At 53.1% G+C, this 18,693-nt stretch overlaps 1 protein-coding gene across 2 annotated transcripts in view; it reads left to right on the forward strand.

The window, feature by feature from the left end:
• Positions 1 to 6,937: 6,937 nt before the first annotated feature.
• The window catches only part of Trpv4 (transient receptor potential cation channel subfamily V member 4), a 44,500-nt gene continuing 32,744 nt past the window's right edge, over positions 6,938 to 18,693 (forward strand). Inside the window, exon 1 of one of the 2 annotated variants that reach the window (XM_036172029.1) lies at positions 6,938 to 7,013. The gene's annotated coding sequence lies outside the window, so the exon portion shown is untranslated. The remainder of the gene's footprint in view (positions 7,014 to 18,693) is intronic. The other variant, XM_036172031.1, reaches the window with a different exon arrangement.

An 18,693-nucleotide genomic window follows, 5' to 3' on the forward strand; every position in this document is an offset into this window, starting at 1 on the left:
CTCCTAAGAAGACAATGACAGGTTTACATTGTAAGCAGCTGTCCACCAGGTGCTCAAGGAGGCCCCTGTTCTGGATTCCAGAAAACAGCTGTGCCCTGCCCTGTCGTAATAAACGCCTGGCTCTTTCCTGCTGGCACAGACACAGGCACCTGCATCACCTGCCTTTGTGGCCAGACCTGGTAGGGTGGTGGTGTCTTCCAAGTCATGGTCCTGGGACTGGGACTATAGCCCAGTTGGTAGAGCATTCAGCAAAGGCAGGTAAAACCCTAGCATCGCAAGGACTGCATGTGGTGCCTGGCACACACCTATCCCAGATTCGGGAAGTGGTAGCAGGAAGATCAGAAGTTCAAGGTCACACCTCAGCTACATAGCAAATTCAAAGCAAGCCCGAAAATACTTGTGACTTCACCTCCAAAAACAAACAAACAAACAAACAAAAAACCATCATAGTCCTTACTTTAGACAGACTCATCCACATCTCACAGACCTTCATCTACCCCAGCAGCCATCCAGGGGCCCCGTTAAGAAACCCTAATGTCCTCTCCTTCCCAATTGGATCTCTGAAGTGCCCCTGGCCAGCTGTGGCTAAGCCACACCCACAGGCTTCCAGGCCAGCTGCCCAGAGAAATGGCATCACACCAGCGGCTAAGCCCTTTTGGTGGCTGTGTCCATGGTAACGGTCATCTGAGGAGAAGGGCTTCCTCCCCACCTGGCCTCAGGTTTCTGCCCTAGGGAGAATTCCAGAAGAGCCTGATTGAAGCTGGGTCTTTGGCAGGGTGGAGTCTTGGGCTCTGGGAAGAAAGCCAGCTCTTTTCAAGACCAAGGTATACAAACCAACTCATCATCCCTAGCCTCCTTGGACCCTGTGTCTCCATGGCTTCTGGGAAGAGATGGGGGTGTGACTTCGTGGTGAGCTCATCTGACCCTGGCCTGGGCTGTGTGGCTCTGGGTAGATATCTTTGCCTCTCTGGATATATGCTTCCTCTCCTGTATCCATGAGGAGTTCAAGAAGACAAAGGTCTGCACAGTACTTGGCACACAGCAAGAGCTACATAAATGCACACTTCCCAGTCTTAATGTGTATGAGTGTATGTGTGTGCATGTGTAAATATATATGCCATATTTATATTGCTGAAAGGAAATAATTTATAACAACATTTAAAGATTAAGCCAAGCTCAAATTTTCAGTTTAAAAATGAAGCAGAAATGTATGTGCTGGTTGCTTGCCCTAAAGGTTTTCCCTAGTGGGCTGGGATGCTGCTCATCTGAAGCACTGGGATCTGTTCCCAGCACCACTTAGAGCAGGCTTGGTGGCAGGTCTGTAATCCTAGCACTTGGGAGGGTCAGAAGTTCAGAAGTTCAAGGTCATCCTCGACTTCCTAGTGGATTTGAGGCCAGCCTGTTTTAGAAACTGTAAAAAAAAAAAAAAAAAAAAAAAAAAAAAAAAAAAAAATTCCTTTTGTAAATGAAATTGTAAGGTGTGTTTCGATGAGGTCGCACTGTTCATTTAGATTTGGGGGTGACTGAGAAGCACTAATGTGGCCAAACTCGAGGTCAAGACATGCTGACCCTAAGTGAGCAACACTCATTGGCTGCATTTAACATCCTTGTTTGAGGTGTCTCCAGGAAAACACATTATCTCTGTAGGCAACGCTGGTTTTATCGGTTGTGCCAAAGTTGACCCCGGTCACCAAGGAAAGCACGCTACATGCCCGGTCAGGCCTTCTCCCCTGCTCATGGCTCCCTTATTTACCCTTCTTCCCTCCCTCCTTCTTCTTTCCATGCATGTCTTTATGAGTCTATATGCACCAAATGCATGAGGTGTCTACAGAGGCCAGAAGAGGGTGCCAGACCCCTGGACCTGGAGTTATAGGCAGTTGTAAGCTGCCATGTGGGTGCTGGGAACTGAACCTGGGTCCCCTGTAAGAGCAGCCAGTGCTCTTAACTGCTGGGCCATCTCTCCAGCCCGATTTTCCTTTTCTATTCTGCTTCAGTTCTGGCTTTGTCTATAATTCAGGGAACTACTCTAGGCTCCCGGGGACCCAGTCAGTAGCCCTTGGGCCCTATGTAGGGCAGGACTGAGGGGTTCTAGGGAAGATAGACAGGGGTGGGGGCACAGGGGAGCAGTGGGGGAGAGTTGGAGAGCCCTGTTAGCAATATTTGCTGTTGCAGTCATCTGTAAAGTCGGGACACCAAACCCAGCTCACAGGGTCACTGGGAAGCATGACACTGAAATACATAAGGCCTTGGAAAACCTGGAGAGTACATGACATTGGTCAGGTTAAGGCAGCGTGTTGTCACCCTGAGAGTCTTGTATGGAATAGTGGCATGTGGGCCAAGGACAGATCACAAGTACCATGATGGACTATGGCACTCTCCTGCCCAGGGACACCATAGCCAACTTAGTCCGTGTGGGCACACTCTGGGATATTTCTAGAGAAGCAAATCTGCCTGATGGCAACTTTCTCAGACCACACCCCACCACTGTGCACAGCTGTCTAGTGAGCAGTTACAGAACTCACAGGCGCTACCCACGCCTCATGAACACTGTCGTAATCAATCCTCCTGACCCACGAGGTTACTGTCCCCTTACACAGGACAGGGAAGCCAGGCTCGGGGAGGCAGGGCCATCTCTGCCCAGGGTCACACAGCTTAGAAGTATGGTAGAACCACACCTAGAACTTTTTGACAGAAGAGACCAGATTTCCTTTTAATCTCTCCTGACAGCCTAGGACACAATCACATCCCACGTGAGTCAGGTGATACAGTCGTCTTCAGGATATTCATAGGTACAAGGGCTATCATCACAGTCATCCACAGCGTTTTCATCACCCTGAAAACAAGCCCCCATCCCTAGCTGTCACCTGTGGTCCCATCTTCTTCCCCTCCCTCCGGCTCTGCAACCACAACTACTGTCTCTATAGAGTCTTGTCATTTCCTAAACGTTCAGCCACACAATGTACAGCCTCTCAGGTCTGGCTTCTTCACTTTAAAAAAATCATATTTATGTATTTATGCTGGTGGTGGTGGCGCACGCCCTTAATCCTAGCACTCGGGAGGCAGAGGCAGGAAGATCTCTGTGAGTTCGAGGCCAGCCTGGGCTACAGAGGGAGTTCCAGGACAGGATCCAAAGCTACACAGAAACACCCTGTCTCGAAAACAAAACAAAACCCAAAAAAATTGCATTTACTTATTTATGTGCTCACACACATGCCATCACACATGTGGAGGTCAGAAGACAACTTGAGGAACTGATTCTCTCCTTCTATTATGTGGAGCCATGGGATTGAGCTCAGGTTGTCAGGCTTGGTAGCAAACACCTTTACCCACAGTTGTGTGACAAAACTTTCCCTGGGGAGACGAAACACACACATGATAGGGGACACACAACAGATCCAAGAACAGACACCACCCAAGTCCAACTTGGTGAGCCAACGAGTTGTACTGGGGTTACTTAGAAAGAGCAGAAACGACTCAAGGGCAGCTGTATCATCAAAGCCCACCCTGGCATGGGTGACAACTCACAAAGTGAGACACTGGATCATACTGTGAGCTTGGCAGCTTGGCTGGTTTCTGCTTCTTCCAGGCAGATGCTCCACTCTGGGTCTTCTTTGTAGCTCAGCTCACCTGAGTCTTTGCAGCCTGGCTCAGCTTACTCTGGCAGGGAGGAGCCTAATGAATCCGGTCAGTTTCAGGGACTTCCTGAAGCTACTTTGAGTTGTTTACCTTCTTGCTTAAGGAGCTTCTCTGCAGGATGGAATGTTTCTACCAAAACTGTTACCCCGCATCCTGTTCGGACATCAGCCCATCTTCAAGTTTTGAGGTTCATCTGGGTTGAGGCATGAATTGGTGTTGTGCCTTTTCACTATTGAATACAGTGAAACAGTGTGCTCATCTGTTGAACAGACACACCCATCTGATTTATCTGTTCAGCATTTGGGTCACTTTTAAGCTATTTTGAATAACACCGCTCTGAACAGTCACGTTTTGGTCAGACATAAGTTTTCGGTTCCTTCAGCTGTTTCCCTTTAGAGTGGGATGGCTGTCCTGTGCCACTGTGTTCTTAACATTTGAGGAACTAGCTGCCTGTTTTCCACAGGAGCGGTGTGTCCAAAGCCTCGAACTCAGTCCTCTGCAGAGACTGTGGTCCCGCCGGCTGTGCTCTGCTGAAGGGTCTGCTGCTTGGGTTCGAACCCTCCCAATGATGGTATCTTCCTTCCATAAGTGGCCTCTCGGGCGCTTTCTACTCAGTGGTCTGAGACTCCTTCCCTTCTAGGCTGGCAGGAGATGTCTCAGGCTGGTGATGAGGCAGAGCTTTGCTGTGCCAGCTGTCAAGTCAGGAGCAATTGCCCTGTTTTGTAAGCTGGTCCTAACCCCACTGCTCATGGATCTCTGTGGCACATGGCCCTGGGCCTGGCACATAAGAGGCACTCCAAAAGCACAGGATTTCAGGCTCTCTGCTGCTCTCCAGGAGGCCCTGTAGGAGAATGAATGGTCAGGCCCACGAGGTAAGCCATCCTGGAGCTGGGTGGGATTCAGGACCGTCACCTTGCCCTGTGGCTCTATGGGACTGTCACTAAAGACATCATATGTTTCTTCCCACCCAGCTAGAGGTCAACTGCTTCTTGTCTTTCCAGGTAGAGACAGGAGGGTCACCAGTCCACCAGGGGATCCATAGTAGTCAGTGGCCCCAGCCTGTGTTTGCGAGGTACCTCATCATGCTTGCTCTCTCTGCTTGTCTCTTCTACCTGGGCAGATCTTCACGCTTTCAACTAACTCCGTTTCCCTGAGTTTTCACTTCCCATGCTAAAGTACACTAGGTGTTTACCAAGATCACCATTTGTGTGTGTGTGTGTGTGTGTGTGTGTGTGTGTGTGTATGTGTAGCCAAAAGGTTTCTCCAGTCTAGCCCGGCTCCTCAGTCCTGTAGCCACTTACAAAATAATCACTCAGAGGCTTATACTAATTATGACCTGGATGACCTATGTCTCAAGCTTCTTGCTTGCTAGCTCTTATAATTTAACCCATTTCTGTTAATCTGTAAGTTGCTATGTGGCCGTGGCATTACTGGTCTGCTGGCATCTTGCTGCTCCTTGGGTGGCAGCTGGCATCTCCCTCACTCCGCCCTTCTTCTCTCTGTATCTCTACTTGGATTTCCTGCCTGGCTGTAAAACTTTCTCACCATAGGCCAAAACTTTATTTACTAACCAATGGGAACAGCATATATTCACAGTGTACAGAAAAGACATCCCACAGCCTGTGTGTGTGTGTGTGTGTGTGTGTGTGTGTGTGTGTGTGTGTGTATCTTGCTGGGGATGGAACACAAAGACTCACACATAGTAGGCAAGCCCTCTACCCCGGGATAAGTGGTACTGAAGACATTGGTACTGGGCAACCATCACTTCCATCCACCTCCTGTATTCTCTGCCCAATAAACAAGACCCAGGTTCCACTAACCCAGTCTCCATCAATCAGGCTCTTGCTATGTAGTCCAGGTTAGCCTCAATCTCTTAATCCTTTGCTTCAGCCATCCTAGTGTGAGGATTACACACCTTCACCAACCAGCTCTTTGTGTGTGAGGTGTGGAAGCCAGAAGTCTACCTCAGGCGTTCCTTGTGGTTTATCCACTGTTTCTTTGAGACAGGGTCTCTCACTGGCCTGGAGCTCACCAAGTAGGCTAGGCTAGCTGGCTAGTGAGCCCCAGGGGTCTGCCTGACACTACTTCTCCGGTGCTGAGGTCATGAGTATGTGGAACTGGGCCAGGGTTTTTAAAAAATGTGGATCCTGGGGTTGGAACGCAGGGCCTCAGGTGTACAGGCAGGCTCTTGACCAAGTGAGTCAGCTCCCGGGCCCCTCAACCTGATCTTTTAAAACCATCTGCTAAGTGCCAAGTGTTTATCCTGCAGACTGGACCCAGGGTCCCCTACCTCCTGAAACACCCATTTTCTAGATGAAGAAGCTGGAGCACCCATGTGGGGGTTGTTGCCTAATCCATGGCAGGGCAGGATTTTTATCCAGGTGTCCATGTCACCAGCCTCTTAGCCCAAGCCAGGTATCTCTTGTGTGGTAGCCTCAGTCTCCCAGTCTGTGAGATGGGGTTGGGTGAACACACCTACCGCTGAAGGCTCCTTCGGCTGACCTTGGAGAAGAGTAAGTCAGCCTCTTGGTTCCTCAGCCTGGTTCAGCCCCAACTGCAGGTGTGAAAGGCCCCAGCAACAGGCTTCCTGTCAGGGAGGTTAAGGGGCAGCTGCCAGCTCACTCTGCTGAAGACCCTGGCCACCCAGATAATGATGCTCCCCATCCTGAGGCAGCAGCTTGTGGGGACCCACCCTTCTCTCTCTGGGCCTGTTTCTGGGCGCCAAGCACTGCTCACCTCAGGTCCAGCTAAAAGAAGTCTACTTGACGATGCCACCCCCTCCACCTTGATTAGTGAGTTAATTATTATTATTATTGTTTGTTTGTTTTTCGAGACAGGGTTTCTCCGTGTAGTTTTGGTGTCTGTCCTGGAGCTCACTCTGTAGACCAGGCTGGCCTTGAACTCACAGAGATCTGCCTGGCTCTGCCTCCCGAGTGCTGGGATTAAAGGCATGTGCCACCACCACCTGGCTCACCAGCATCTTTCTAACGATGGCTACGTGGAGCTTTCAGAGTGGGGACACTGAGGCTCAGCCAGGAAGGATCTGCAGAGGGCGGTGGCTTGGTGGGTAGAGTGTGTGGGGGTGGCAGGGAGTCCTCTACTCTACCGGGTGCCTCCCGGACTTTTCTACCAGACTTGATGGACATGAGCTGCGGGTCAAGCGGGCTCCGGGGTTGGGCAGGCGATGGCCTGGGCGCAGGGACCAGCGATGAATGGAAGAGCGAGGCACTGAGCCAGGTGTCTGCGCACAGGCCGGGGAGGACCCTGGGGTGGGCGGGCGCGGGTGGGCGGGACCCCGGGGGGCGGCGCGGCCGGAGCGCAGCGGGAGGAGGACGCGGCGCGATCAGGAAGTGGCAGCGCTGTGCCCGCGTCCCGAGGTGAGTGGGGCAGCTCCGGGGAAGGGGTCGGCGAGGTCCCGGCATCCCCCCGCCGACGGGGTCCGAGACTCGCAGTTCCCGCCGCGCGCGGGAAGCGGGAGGCGCCGCCGCTCCGTCACCTGTGGATCGGGCGCCGACACGAGCCTGAGGGGTGCCAATCTAGGTCACCTAGACCCAAGTTCCCAAACCGATGGCCCGGCAGGGGCCGTTACCTGCTCGGGAGGAGCCTCACCTGGGGCTCGTGGCAGGGATGGGCGCGGGGGAGGGAACCACGAGCTGGCAACTTCCCGGGCCGCTTCTTGGAGTTTCAGAGAGGCGGAGAGGCTGCAAAACTTTTTTTTACCCTAGCTTCACCCTGCGGGTCTTTGAGGACAGAGAGAGACCTCCACACTCCCCACTTGACTGAAAACCCAACCTCAGACTCCCTCGGGGCTCTCTTCCACTCCAGAGGGGGCCAGCCATCCCTTTCCCCTTGGGCAGATGGAAACAATCCAGGCTTGGGGTAAGGATGGAGCCAAGTGGATTGAAACCCTCCTCATCGGCCTGTCCCCAGCCGGCTCTGCGGCTCTGCGGCTCTGCGGGACAGAGACCCAGGCTGGGAAGCAGAGGGGAAGGAGGTCTGACTCTTCAGCTGGGGGCTGGGGTAGGGGGTGGCATGAACCTTGAACGTCTAAGCACATGTCACGTGTGAGCTTTGTTCGCGGGAGGTAAAAAGCCCGGGCAGAGCTGAGTCCGGCTACCTTGGCTGTTTGCCATGTGGGGCTAGCTCAGGCCTGGGACTGCCTGAAGTGAGGTGTCTGCCAGGCCCAGGCCTTGTCATCTCCAGGTTAGGAGCCCTGTTTGGGTGGGCTCTGAGTGGGTTCTGGGCATGCTCTGTCATCCTCTGGGATGTGACCTTGGCCTAGCCTCTAGCTGCCTGAGCCTTGGTTCTTCCTCTTTAATGTAAATCCCCGGGAGTACACTCTAGGGCTGCTGTGGGGACAGAGGCCCCCGGAGGAGTTTGCCACAGCGGTTTGAGTTGGCCATTCCCTCGCCACACTGCCTTAGTAGAGGATCAGGAAGAAGTCATTTTTATGCCCTCCTCCTGCTCTGCTGTGGAGAATGTGGGAACCTGAAGACTGGGGAGACCCCTCCTTGTCTTTTTTTTGAAGTTTCTGGGAGAGGGGGCTCCCCATAATTGGCAGACATCCCTCTTGCTTTGCTCTGGCTCACTTTGAAGCCACAGGGTGTTTATGTGGGATTCACCAGAGAGAAGGGTCTGAGGCACACTGAGACAGGATTCCTGTGAGCCCCGAGAAGGTCCCTAGGCTTCTGGATAAATCCAGATGCCTTATGGCCAGGAAAGAAATGATCTTCCTCTCTCTTGGGCCTCACCTACTTCCCTGTCCCCAGTAGGCACTCTGGAAGCTTGATACTGGATGCTGGCACTCTGGGTACCTCAGACTGGCCTAGCTGTAGCCTGAGGGGTAGGAACAGAGCACGTCTGCCCCACCCTCCTCCCTCACGAAGTTGTAGCTTCCAGGTGGGCACCACTTGTGCATCGGGGAGGGCCAGGAGGATGCACCCAGGTGGTGGATGTTGTTAAATTCGGAAGGGAAAGGCTGGAGGGAGGAGGGTAGACCCAGAAGGAATCAGGGTGCCTTTGATCAAGGTGGTGACTGGGCCACACCTTGAAGAGTAAATTCGGAACCAGAGGAGAGGGTATTTGGAGGGACTGGCACTAGCTAAGACATGTCTTGCGTGTTTACCCGCTGGGGGTGCAGGGTGTGTAGATCAGAGAGACTTCCATTTGTCCGGAGTGTGTGAGCCAGGCCAAGGTCGACTTAGAAGCCCTGAATGTTGGGGTGCGGGGCGCTGCTGTTGTTCATGTGGTAGAACAAAATACCTTTAGCTGCAGAGTGGAAGTGATTGCAGGGGCTGGCTTGGGAAGCCCGTGGGTCCTCCGGCTGGGGAAATCTGGTAGTATGCAAAACCCAGGACCTTGTTGGACTATGCCCCAACCCCCTAGCAAATGCTTTGGAGAGGGCCTTAGTGTTTTGTATACCTAGAGTGGGGACTCCATGAGACTAGGCATCCTTATCCCTCATGGGCCCTGGCCCTGCTCTCTGCCTCGGTTTCTCCTTGTTTGACTTTTGGGAAGATAGTCCAACAGGACCTAGGAGATGGTTCCTGCTTTAGCAAGATCTAGGGATCTGAGAGAACATTCGTTTCACCCCACAGCTCCTCTAGAATGTTCCACACCACTGATTCGGAGCACCTGTTAAAGATTAATTCTGATCTCTGGAGATACTTGTGGTCCTGGTCCCTTTAACTGCTGACATGAACTCTGGGTACAGAGTCAGTCTGCCTTGGTCAAGTCTGGGCTGCGTTACCAGTTAATAGGATGGTAGCAAGAATGGGCTGAGAACTTTCTATGTCCTAGGTGATTGGCCAAATGTGCTAAGTGCATTCAGTTAGCAAAACATGTACCCATTATTCAGGGGGAGGGACTGAGGTCTGCAGAGTGAAGTCATTTCCCTTAGAGTCACTCAGCTTAAAGGGACCTCAACCTAAGTCTTAATTGTTTGATTTCAAAATCCATGACCTGAGACTTGAGGAAGAGGTCCTACAACCATAGGGGAAAGCTGGATTGCTTCTAAACCCCTAAGTCCTGCTGCTTTCTGCAGGGAGTTGGGGAAGGTTGCCAGGCGCTGCTAAGCCTCAGTTTTCTTACCTGTCAAAGGGGCTCACTCTCCGGTTCACTCTGCCCTGCCAGCCTAAGACCCGCAGACGGGTCCTGACGCTCTGATCTCCTTCCTCACACAGTGTCTTCCAGCCTGGTCCAGGGCACGTTTCCTGGCATCCTGGGAGCACTCGGTGCCAGGCAGCAGGCAAAGCTAGACTTGCACTGGACGGATGATTGGAGCCTTCCAGCCACGCAGCAGTGCTGTGCGCAATGGCTGAGTGCCAAGAGCCTAAACTTTCCCGCTTAACGTTTAGGAGCCAGCTGCCCAGGTTTGAGCCCCCGCTCCCAGGTGGTCGAAGGGATTCTCTAGCCTCAGTTTCCCCATCTGCCCATCGGAGCAAGGACTCCCAGGTGGGGCATGAGAGCACGTGCCTTGCTGAGTCTCTGTGGACATACTCCAGCTCAGCCACCGTCTGTCACCTGGTCACTTGTGACAGCCTCATTCCCACCGGGGACACCCCTTACGTCTGAGGACGCTGAGTCTCAGGGAGGGAGAAACTCCACAGGGAAGGAGAGCTGGAAGCCAGCATCGGGGAACTCTTGGTCCCCTCTGTCAGCTGCTGTGTGACTCCAGGAAGTGGCTTCACCTCTCTGTTCCCAAAGCTGCTACCCAGGGATTGCTGTAGATCAGAATTCTGTCAGCACGAGGGAGGCTTGTGGTGCTCCAGCCGCCACCCCTGGCCTGGCCTGGGCTCCCCACCTTGGGTGCCTTTGGGTCCTGCGAGCTGGACAGTAGGCCACTTGGTCTTGTAAGTTGGCCAGGCAGGAAGGCCAGGCCCTCCCTTTCGCTGTGACTCTTACTTCCTCCCCACCCTTGAGCCCATTCCTGACGGTGGCTTCCCCTTTCTGTCCCAGGCCCCGGCCACTGCTAGCTGTGTGAGCCCAGGGACGTCACCCCACCTCTCTGGTCACGTTCCCTCAATAGTAAGGGAGGGTCCCACGCCACCAGGCAGGGCACACAGGAAATCTTCAGGTCTGCTCCAGATGAGGTCAGGGTGTTGGAGCAGCCCCAGGAGGTGGAGTGGGGAGTGGGCAGCCAGGCCGCAGGAATTGGTGTTTTCCTTCGGTAGTGAGTAAGGCTGCTAACCTCCCCCCCGCCCACTGTTCTCCCTGCCCTGCACAAAGGACTCCTCAGTCCCCTGGGCGACTGTTTTTCCTGAGGGTGGGGTGGCCTGGGGGTCCACCCGGTTGACCAAAGAGATGACTGCATGTGGGTAGGTCTTCGTGTGTATGTGTGTGTGTGTGTGTGTGTGTGTGTGTGTGTGTGTGTGTCTAGGGATTGGACCCACAGGCCCTGAGGAGACCCCCCAGTAGGTGAGTAAGCACAGTAATCATAGAGCTAACTCTGCAGGTGGGGGCCCACCGGCCTGGCTCCCTCCTGTGTCACCTCAGAGTAGGGTTCCAGAATCCTTATGACCTGGGGAGAGGGAGGGAGGGAAAGACAGACATGTCAGCACCGTGAGGGCCATCAGAACCCCTTTTGAATACAGGCTCTGACTTCGAGAGCCAGTGGACATGGGTGAGTGTCCTGCCTAACTGAGCCTCGGTTTCCTTTTCTGCAAAGGGACCTAGGGTAAGTATCGCCCTATGGGGATGCTGGATCTCATAGGTCAGACAGCCCTGGATATAGTAGGTGCTCAATAAACTGCCTGTTTGTGGGTGGGAGGGCAGAAGTTGGGTAGGTAGCCACTTGGGCAGAGGCTCTACTTCGGGGGCCCAGTTTTCCCTAAGAGAATGACTGCTTGTGTCTCTGGCTCCATCATTATGACACCCACAGTGACCAAGGACCCCACAGCAGGTGCAGAGGTAGGGCGGTCTAGCTGGGGTCACACAGTTCCTTAGCTCCAGGGCCAAGCTGTAGACTCTAAGCCTGTCAACTCCTCATTACCCATGATGCCAGCTACCAGGGCATTTCGGGGGGGGGCAGTGGGCTGGCCCTTGTAGGGATAGCACCCTAACCTCACACACTGTGAGCTCAGCTGTGTGTGTCTCGGTGGGTTCAAGCCTCTGGTGTGATGTAGGAATCTAGACCCTTCCAACCTGATAAGAGAGTCATGGAAGTCCCCATCACACATCAATTTGGATAAATATCAGGCCTTTCCTTTCTTTCCCCTGTGACTCAGTTTACTCTTCTAGGAAGGACAGTGGTACCTAGCTTGAGGAGTTAGGATTTAGATCAGAATATGTGTAAAGTGCTGGTGCAGGGCATTCAGTGTAGGTACTGTGGGTAGGGTTTCCAGCTGAGCCTCCACCATGATTCCAAGCAGAACCCCTGGAGACAGCGGCATGCTGTGGGTGCCCAGGCAGGGCCTTGATTGGATATGTGCCTCAGGGTCCCTTCCTGTTGAGCCCCATTACCACAGGGCTGCTTTTCTATCCAGGACCAAGTAAGGAATTGGGGGGTGAGCTCTGTCTCCCATCTGAAAGATGGGCAGTCTGAATCCTGGCCACCTTCCAGAGGTGATGTGAGCATGGAACAGGCATTGAGAAAACCCCTTCCAAAGGCGAGGTCTCTGCCCAGAGGAGCCCTGACCAGCCCTGGCATTGGAGCCAGGAAGCCTGGATTCCCGTGCCCACCCCATCCTCCTGTCTCTGGGCTCCCCTCCCCTGCTGTACCTTTAAGGGAGGTTCAACACAACGGCACAGATGCCACCATTGCTGATCACCTACTTTGCCAGGACCGAAATGATAGCATTTAATCCTCACAGCAGCGCTTTTGATAGGAGCTGTGACTTTTGCAGTGCTAGGGGTAAAACCTGGGGCCTGCCACATGCCCGTCAAGTGCCCTGTACCACGGGTACATCCCCAGCGCTTGGTTTTTTTGAGATAGGATCTTCTTCCTCTCGCTCAGGTTGGCCAAGTGCTGGGATTACAAGTGAATGCTACCACACCCCACAGTATCATTGAAAGCAGGAACATAACACACCAAATGATTATGGGACAACCATAGGAGCAAATGTAATGGTAAAATGGTTTTACCCCCATTTTACAGATGAGAAAACCAGGGCTCAGACTGGAGGAGTGACTTTGCTGGCATTGGGAGAGGTGCAGAATAGACTAGGTGATGTTTTGAGGGTATAAAACCCTCTCGGAGGTTCTTTGTGGCTGGGACTACCCCCAGGATAGGAGCTGGCTGGGGAGAAGGAGGCCCCAGGTTTTGAGACTGCCACCCCTCCCCCCAAGCTGGAGCTTGGCTTTGGTGGGCCATGGAAGAGCACAGAGCTTTCCCATCTCAGTGTACCAGGCTCCGAGCGGCTGAGGCTTTTCATGTGTTCAGTCTTCCACAACGCAGAGAGGGACCGGAGGCTGGGGGAGGGCAGGGACGATGGGGTCACTTAGGTCTAATCACATCACACCCCCGGGGCCTTTAAAAATGTACAGCTCAGTGGGTTTTTGGGGTGCCGGGTGAATGAACGGCACCACTAACTCCAGTTTCTGTCACCCCACAAGGAAACGGAGCCCCACAGGATGTGGCCTTAGTGTCTGAATCATGTCTTTCCACCAAGCCACATGGCTCCTGGTCAGGCCAGCCCTCCAGAGCTGGGGTCTCCTGGAGATGCCCCCATCTTAGTGAGAGTTCCTAGGGGTATTTCTGTGACACGAGGCAGCCTTCCAAGGCTTATGAAAAAAACTGAGTGACTGCTGTGGCCACGTTGGCCTTGCCCTTCTTGGGGCCAGTGAGTCACCCTGGCCGGCCGTGTCCCGCTTGGACGGTGTGAGCATCGAGGGGGACACCCTCCAGGTGGAGGGACCCGGCAGGACACTGGGGCTCTGTCTGCTGTGGACAGACAGCCCACTGTGCAGCAACCGGGAAGTGGGCGGGGTTGAGACAGCCTAGGTAAATACAGGCAGGGAGGGCCCTTCATGGTGTGATGTGCCCTGCCGCGGCCTGCCAGGGCCTTGGGAAGCTGTGGGCAGCCACAGCCTGGCAGGCAGCGGGTCTCACTCTGCCAAGGGACTGAGCTCCCGTTAGTTGCTCCCAGTGGCAGCTCCTCTGAGGTGGCTGCTACTAGAGTCCACCTCCCGGGGGACCCATCCACTCGTCCTTCCTTGATACTCACACACATCTGCCGCAGTCCTGTCTGTCGATGTGTGTCCTGGTGATAGTAATAATGATACCGAGGGCTCACATACCAGCCTGGTCTTCTCCAGCATCTACTGGCTAGGCTTAACTCACGGTGTGCCACCTAACTCCTGTGACAGGGCTCTGGGGAGGATGCCATGGTCAGCACCATTCAGGCACAGTCCAGGAAGGCCCGGGGAACTATCTCAGAGTCATATAGCCCCATAGCTCCACCTACATGCTTCTTCCCCCAGCCCCTTCACCTACCTGAGTCCCCTTATCCTTGTAAAATAGCCCTATTAAAGTCCCAGGCCTGGCTGGGGAAGTGGCTTAATGGATAGACTGCTTGCCTAGCGTGGCCCAGTGAAAGTCTGGCTTTAATCCCGAACACTGCATACTTGGGATGTGGTGGTACGTGCCTGTGGCGCCAGGACCCAGGAGGTGTACAGACAGAAGGATCAGAGGTTGAAGGCCGCCCTTGGAGATGCAGCAAGGCCAGGGCCAGTTTGAGATGCATGAGACCTTGTCTCAAAACAAAATCTAGCTCCTGTGCCTGTGTGTTGCTTCCCACTCCTGGAGCCAGGAAGCGATGGATGATCCCGCTTCTTGGCCTTAGCTTCCTCATCTTGGAGGCGGGGTCACCGAGCTGGTGCTTTGTCTGGTACCCCAACCTTAGCGTCCCATCCTTCCAGCCCCTTCCCACCCCACCCCACCAGGACTGAACCAGATAGCTGGCATTCATGGTCATATGTAATTGTTTTTTTTACTCTGCTTTTTGGGGACCCACCACCCAACTCCCAAATAATTATACAGAGACTTTTTTCTTACTTACAAATACCTGGCCTTAGCTTGACTTGTTTCTGGCCAGCTTTTCTTAAATTATCCCATCTAGGCCGGGCAGTGGTGGTGCACACCTTTAATCCCAGCACTCTAGAGGCGGAGACAGGCAGATATCTGTGAGTTCGAGACTAGCCTAATCTACACAGCTAGTTCCAGGACAACCAGGGCTACATAGAGAAACCCTGTTTCAAAAAAAATTTTTTTTTTCTTCTGTCTACCTTTGCCTCTGGGCTTTTACTTTTCTCAATTTCTGTATATCTTTTCTTTCCTTCTTATTCCATGTCTGGCTGGGTGGCTGGCCCCCTCTTTTCTCACTCCTCAATCATCTCTTATTCTCCTATTTATTGTCTCTGCCTGCTAGCCCCGCCTATGCCTCCCCTGCCTAGCTATTGGCTGCTCAGCTAGACCAATCAGATGTTTCAGGCAGGCAAAGTAACACAGCTTCACAGAGTTAAATAAATGCAACATAAAAGAATGCAACACATCTTTGCATCATTAAACAGACTTTCCACAACATAAACAAATGTAACACCTCTTCAAATAACATTCCGCAACAGTGAGGTTTATTTGAAGGTCCCACAGGAATCAGGGTTCCCACAGATTGGCCAGGGAGCCCCAGGATGGAGGGGAAGAAGCACACAAGGCTTGTCTGAGAGTTCAGGGTCTGTCCTCTACCTGTAGTGCAGCCCCCACCAGCACTCACTCGCCCCTGCTCCTTGCCCCACACTTTCCGAATTCCACCTTTTTATCCCGCTCTAGATAGGGCGCTCTGGTCCAAACACCCTGCTCATCCAGCCACCAGACCCCCAGGATGCTGCTTCCTGACCAGCACCTGCAGGAACCTCAGGGGTCCCTGGTGGTCTGGAACAGAAGTACCGGCTGATGCCCCACCATGGTCCCACATGGTGTTAAATCCTGGAGGAATGGTGGCCCCAGATGACCCTCTTCCTCAAGGGCTAGGTTCTGGAAGGGAAAGAGGAGATAAACAAAAAGATGATAAATGCTGACGTGAAATGTGATGAGAGTGTTACACAGGATGTCACCTGTCACACCTGGGTCACCTGCAGGCAGAGCTCTGCGAGTTCAAGGCCAGCCTGGTCTACACAGCTGAGAAACCCTGTCTTGGAAAACCAAACAACAAGGAAAAACCCCTTTCGTTTATTTTAATGTTTATGGGTATTTTACCTGTATGTATCTGTACACCACATGTGTGCCGGGTGCCCACAGAGGCCAGAAGAGGCTATCCAGTCCCCCGGGACTGAAATCACAGACAGTTATGAGCTGCCATGTGGGTGCTGGGAATTGAACCTAGATCCCTTGGAAGAGCACCGCCCCGCATTTGAGACAGGGTCTTACTAAGCAGAACTGGAACTTTCTCTGTAGACCAGGCTGTCCTCGAACTCACAGAGACCCACCTGCCTCTGCCTCCTGAGTGCTGGGATTGAAGGTGTGTGCCACAACCCTGTGTTCTTTTAAAGAGGAGACTTGAGGGGCTGGAGGTGCTCAGGATGAGTCAGGATGAGCACTGCCTAGCATGCTCAAGGCTCTGGGTTCCTGCCCCAACATTGGAGGGAGAATAAATAAATAGGAAATGCTGAGCTGAGTGAGCAGGAGCCAGCCAGTGGCAGAAGGTGTGGTGGACACGGTAAATAGCCAAGGCAAAGGCCACCAGCCTCTCCACCCACAGCCTCTGCCTCTCGAGTGCTGGGATTATAGGCGTGCGCTACCTTCATCCCGTTTGGGGTACCTAAGAGCAGTGCATACGGGCGACATCTAAAAATTGCTTGTTTGGAATGTGTTGATCCAAAAGGAAAGACGTAGGAGAAACCAGCCCCCTGCCACCATCCCCGGGAGTAGAGACACCCTGCACGCCCAAACCTGCCCCAGGATGTAAGCTGCTTTCCTGGCTCACATAATCAGGTCGGCATCTGGTAGACTTGTGCCAAGGTTTCCACGAGGCCAGGCAAAGCCCTGGAGTGATGAAGCTGGGCCCCCCCTCCCACCCTGTGTGAGCAGAGCAGACAATGGCGGTAGAGCCCTCTGGTCGCACTGCATCCTGGGATTTCAGTCCTGGGCATCCTTGGTGCAGCCTGCCTGGGTCAGGTGCCGGCACACCTGGTAACTTTTGCCTTTGACCAAGCACAAAACACTAGGGCTCCCAGAAGCCGACGAACTTCGCAGTTAGTTAGAGCCTGGAATCAGATCCTCAGAAAGTATGATGATGATGTTTGTTTTTTACTCTTTTTTTTGGGGGGGGGGGCACCACCCAGCTCCCAAATAAATCACACACAAAGGCTTATTATTACTTATGAATGCTCGGCCTTAGCTTGGCTTAGTTTCTAGCCAGCTTTCCTTATCTTAAATTATCCCATCTACCTTTTGCCTCTGGACTTTTCCTGTTCTCTTACTTCTGTAAATCTTACTCTTACTCCATGGCTTGCTGTGTAGCTGGGTGGCTTCCCCTGGAGTCCTTCTTCTTTGGCTCCTAGATCTTAGCTCCCTCTTCTGAGATTTCTCCTATTTATTCTCTCTGCCTGCCAGCCCTGCCTATCACTTCTCCTGCCTTGCTATTGGCTGTTCAGTTCTTTATGAGACCATCAGGTGTTTCAGACAGGCACAGTAACACAGCTTCACAGAGTCAAACAAATGCAGCATACACAAAAGTAACACACCTTACAACAATATTCTACTACAGTATGATGTCAGCTTGCATACTCTCTCTACCCCCCACTGGCCCAGGGGCCATGTTCCCGATGTCTGGGCCTCTGTGCACAGGAAGGAAGGTAGGGGCACCTTGACTGGAACCTGGGTCCCACTAGGATCCCACACTGCTTCCCTGGGCCACTCTTGAGTACCTGTGAGCTACACAGCCTTCAACACCCACTGGCCAACTCTGCTGGTCTGTCTAGTGTGCTGTCCCCCAAGGAAGGATTGCTACCAAATCTGCTGGTATCCCTGATCAGATACAGGCCCGGCACACAGTGGGTGCTCAGAGGCACACAGTAGGTGCTCAGGATGGTTTTGTAGAGTGCATGAGTGGGCAGGCTTGTGATCCTGTGACTGGGCCCTGAGATTTGTACCCCCCTTGGATCCATTCCGTTGAAGCTGCCATCTGCGTGGATCCAGTTTGCCACACGGATCAGGGGAGGGGTATCACTGCGTAGCCAAGGCTAAGCTTGAGTTTGAACCTTTCTGGCCTCTTCCCCCTTAGTTCTGGGACTGCAAGGTGTGCATCCCCATATGTGGCTTTGATGTATAGATTTTGTGTCCCTTATATTTTTCTGAGATGAGGTTTGTCCTTAAGCTCATTGTGTAACAGAGGATGACCTTGAACTCTTGACACCCCCCCCCCACTCCACCTCCCAAATACTGGGATTATAGGCATACAACACCAGTCTGATTGATATATAGATTGAAAAGGAACAAACATAGAAAGGACACTTGGGAATAAAATACGCAGCAGTGAGGATGTATGAGGGTGTCTGTCCTTTACCTGCACCCTGTCCCAGGTGTGCGGTGGAGACCCCTCCCTTAGGGGTACCAGCAAACCATGAAGGGACGAAAGGCCCGTGTTTGCTCCCGACATGGGCACATGCTTTGTGAACATAGAGAAAGAAACAACTTGGGAGAGAGGAGATGCTGCCCCACCCCCGCCTCTCTGCTGCTGGGCCCTCCCTGCTTGGCTGGCACAGGATTGGAATGTGTAATAACAGCCTTCAGGGCAAATTAGAACAGGGAGTGAACTCTTCCTGGCCACAGAGAAAGAACCCAGCAGCAGGAGGGGAAGGAAGGCCGTGTGTGTGTGTGTGTGTGTGTGTGTGTGTGTGTGTGTGTGTGTAAGTGTGTAAAAGCATCCTGGGTGACTGAGGGAAGAAGGATCTTTTCAGGGACCCCTTTCAAAGGTGTTGGCTCCCTGGGTGGCCATATTTTCCTCCGCTGTAAAATGGAAGCAGTTTTGTTCTTCAGGGTCCTGGGGATGTGAGTGAGGGAGAAGCTGGAGGGGCGTGGCCAACTTTCCCTGGGCTCTTGTATACAATGTGTGAGTATGTGGG

Source organism: Onychomys torridus, chromosome 22, assembly GCF_903995425.1.
Source record: "Onychomys torridus chromosome 22, mOncTor1.1, whole genome shotgun sequence".
In the NCBI taxonomy this organism is placed as follows: domain Eukaryota; kingdom Metazoa; phylum Chordata; class Mammalia; order Rodentia; family Cricetidae; genus Onychomys; species Onychomys torridus.